Source organism: Tamandua tetradactyla, chromosome 2, assembly GCF_023851605.1.
Source record: "Tamandua tetradactyla isolate mTamTet1 chromosome 2, mTamTet1.pri, whole genome shotgun sequence".
NCBI lineage: Eukaryota > Metazoa > Chordata > Mammalia > Pilosa > Myrmecophagidae > Tamandua > Tamandua tetradactyla.
In genome coordinates this window covers 132,490,687-132,494,487 of record NC_135328.1, presented here as the reverse complement: position 1 = coordinate 132,494,487, position 3,801 = coordinate 132,490,687, and the positions used below count along the sequence as shown (strand labels likewise).

General features: G+C 46.3%; 1 protein-coding gene and 1 pseudogene across 2 annotated transcripts in view; one reads left to right on the top strand and one right to left on the bottom strand.

The window, feature by feature from the left end:
* BRD3 (bromodomain containing 3) overlaps nucleotides 1-3,801 on the bottom strand; it is a 90,589-nt gene that overhangs the window by 80,970 nt on the left and 5,818 nt on the right. The gene's annotated exons all lie outside the window — the stretch shown is intronic.
* Nucleotides 1,205-2,318, top strand: LOC143662243 (RNA-binding motif, single-stranded-interacting protein 2 pseudogene; annotated as a pseudogene).

Sequence of the window (3,801 nt, the reverse complement as noted above, 5' to 3'; positions counted from 1 at the left end):
ACAACTCATTTGCAAGTTTTACTTGTGCGAAATAAAATTTAAAAAACTAAGAAAATACTATCTGGAAAATCCTACCAGTACTTGGAAATTAAACAATGCATTTCTAAATAACCTGATTCACAGAGAAAATTTCAAGGCGAGTGACAAATGGGAGAAGGGTTTCAGGTCAGTAATGTAAATTTCTTCCTTAAGAAACCAGAAAAAGAATAGCCAGATAAAACCAAAGCAAGCAGGAGGAAGGAACTAATAAAGATAAGTGTAGTAAATGTTACAACCAGAACAATAGCAAAAACTAATGAAACCTACAGCTGGTTTTTTGAAAAGAATAATAAAATTATCAAATTCTAGCCAGACTGATAAAACATAGAGAGAAAACACAAAAATACCCAATAACAGGACTGAAAGAGAAGCTATCATACAGACCCCACCTACTTTGATAGGATCGTAAGAGAATACCCCCATGATGAGCACTTAATTCAACAACTTTGACAAATGGGCCAATTCCTCAGAAAGCACAAACTTACCAAAACTCAACCTAAGAGGAAATAAATAACTGGAACCCTTTCATATCTGTCTAAGAAACTGAATTTGAACTTTAAAATCTTATGAACATTAAAACTCCAGGTCCAGATAGATTCACTGGAAATTCTACTCAAAATTTAAAGAAGAGACAACACCAATTCTGTACAATCACTTCCAAGAAATGGAAGAGAAGGAGATTCTAGCTATTTCATGAGGGCAGCATTACCCTGTTACCAAACCTGATAAACATAGTTCAAGAACAGAAAATTATAAACTCAATATTCCTTATGTACATAGGCATAAAAATCTTCGAAATAATATTAGCTGTATGGGCCACAGTGGCTCAGCAGGCAGGGTTCTCGCCTGCCATGCCAGAGACCCGTGTTCGATTCCTGGTGCCTGCCCATGCAAAAAAATAAACAAATAAAAAATAATAATATTAGGAAATCAAACCTCATTTCTCTCCCTCTAGCTCCTTTTCTCCCCCTTTCTCCTCCCCCTCCCTTCTCCCTCTCCCCTTTTCCTCTCTGTCTCTCCCGCTCCTCCCTTTCCCTCTCCTTCTTTCTGTCAGCTCCCTGACATGCAAGAGAAAACGCTGTTATCAGTGACTCTCAGGCCTGGGAAACTGACTTTTGGCTATAACAAAAACAAAAAGAAGCCATATGTGTCATTGGCTCAGCAGATGGCCCCACCCAGTCTAAACACAGTGTCCCTAGCAGCAGCAGTGGGAGCGGTGGAAATGACCAACTGAGCAAAACCAACCCATACATCCGGGATTGCAGCCCGGCACAACTGACCAGGACCTTGCCAAGCTGTATCAGCCATATGGCAAGACTGTCTCCACTGAGGCCAAGCTGGACAAGACCACAAACAAATGCGAAGGTTCTGGCTTTGTGGACTTTGGCAGTCCTTCAGCGGCACGGGAAGCTGTAATAGCACTAAAAGCCAGTGGTGTACAGCACAGATGGCAAATCAGCAGGAGCAGCCCCCACAAATTTATACAACTCGAACCTCCCACTGTCAATGGGTGAGCAAGAACCGGAGCAAGGGTGAACCCCTTTGGCCAGGTTATCTCCACCTCAGTCCTCCGGGACATCAGCGGGGCCAGCAGAGGGGTAGGCTTTGCAAGGATGGCGTCCACAGTGATGGTGAAGCCACCATCACCCATTTTAATGGAAAATGATTTAAGACACCCCCTGGAGTACCATCCCCATCTGATCCCTTGCTTTGCATATTTCCTGATGGTGGGCCAAAGAAATGACAGAATCAAGGAAAATTGGTACAAAATGGATGGACCTGGCCAGGGAATGGAGACGTGGGTGGTATGGCCTTGACCTATGTCCCCACTACAGCTCTCTTTACCTAACCCCGTATAAGGTCACCCCAGCAGGATGCTTGCTCAGTCTGCACTGTCCCCATATCTTCTATCTCCTATGTGTTCGTGTCAGAGTGGCTCAGACATCTCCTCTGCCAAGTACCTAACCTGGCTTGGATGCACCACCAGTCGTACCTCATGCAGCCTTCAGGCTCAGTTCTGACACCAGGGGTGACTACCCTCTTTCTCTCCAGCTTGCCTCCACAATGGGACCCCTTACACAGCAACTGGGCTACCTCTCCCTCAGTAGCACAGGCATTGTATGCCACCAGCTGCAGCTCTGAAAGGAGCTTACATTTCCCAGTACACCCCTGTGCCTTCTTCCAATGTTTCAGTTGAAGAGAGCAGTGGCCAGCAGAATCAAGAGACAGCCGAGACCTCCTCAGACCATGGGGTCTATTCTTTCCAGTTTGACAAGTAACAGTGGCAAAGCCTGCCTACTTCGCCTTTTTACAATTTTTAATTTTGTGAATTTCTTTTCTGAATGAAATTTCATATGGAATTTTTTGGGGACTGGGCAAGGAATAAGGTAGAACATTAGACAGGCAGTGTGGAATTGACTTTTCCTCCCTCCGCCCTGCCACGTCCTGGAGCAAAGACTACTCTTTGGCTTCAGGAAGTTGAGACGTGACCTAGGCTCTTTACGGGGACACACCCACTGTATCTGGAAGTCACTTTTGAGTCAAATCAGATCTTCCTTGGCAAGTTCCAGACGGACAATCCTAATGACTTCCAACTCTTCTCACCGCTGGGGCCAACACGCTCTAAGGAAACACCTTTCAAAGCTACAGGAAATACCTGCTTTCCTGCCTCCTGAGGGCTTTTCTTTTCTGCTTGAGTCCCCTGCCTGGGGACCTCTCCCCTATTGCACATTGCTGTGCTCAGAGCCTTCCCAACTGTGACCTTGTTGAATCCTCATAGGTTCCTTCCCCACTGTGAAAGAACAGTGGCATCACCTACACACCAGTCCTCAAGGGACATTTGGCAATATCTGGAGACATATTTGATTGTCACACCTGGGGCAGTGCTAATGGCATCTAGAGGGTAGGACCAGGGATGCTTCTAAATGTCCTACTGTGCATAGGACGGCCCCCTCCACACACACGACAGAGACTTATCTGGTCCAAAAAATGTCAGCAGTGCCGAGGCTGAGAGACCTCGGTGTATGTAGACAGTGATGGCTCTGCCTCCACAGGACCGTAAGATTTGGTGGATTCCCCACCTAGGACACACAGTGCCTTCTGACACTCATGCAACTAGTCGAGAGAGAGAGAACTGGGGTCCTTGAACTTCCCTGCCCCAGGCCCTCACATCTTCAGAGGGATTGAGGCTGCTGCTGTGCCATGCAGGGGTGGGAAAGGACAAAGCTCTTCGTAGCTGTCCAGAGTGACCTGCCCTGTCCTGCTATGTGAGTTTCTTTCCCAGGGAGCCATGGTATCAGAAAGAATATTCCTTCTTGTGGAAGGACAACAGGGAGCTAGGATAGAAAAGGACAATAAATCCCAGCTGATTATTTGCAAGGATCTTTAAAAAAAAAAAAGGCTGTTTCTTGGCTTTTAACTTGGTCTCCTTCCGCAAGACCTGACTATGCACGTGGGGACAGACGGGCAGAAAGTCTTTGCTTTCTAGGAGTTACGATCCTGCATCTGTCTTCTCCCAGTCACTTCCTTACCCACTGAAAGAGGAATTCTTCTCTCCTTCACTTGGTGGTCAGGCACCTTTCCACCAGAAAGCCAAATGCTGGAGAAGGGAGAAACAGGTGTTCATCAGGCTGGCTGCCTAATGAGGAAGGAGATGGTAGAGGGAAATGTCTCTGTAGTATCAAGTCATTGCTTTTAAAATTGGGTCCAGATTTTCCTCCCCAACTGGCCACATCAGAATTGAGTCCCAGTGCTTCCTATCCC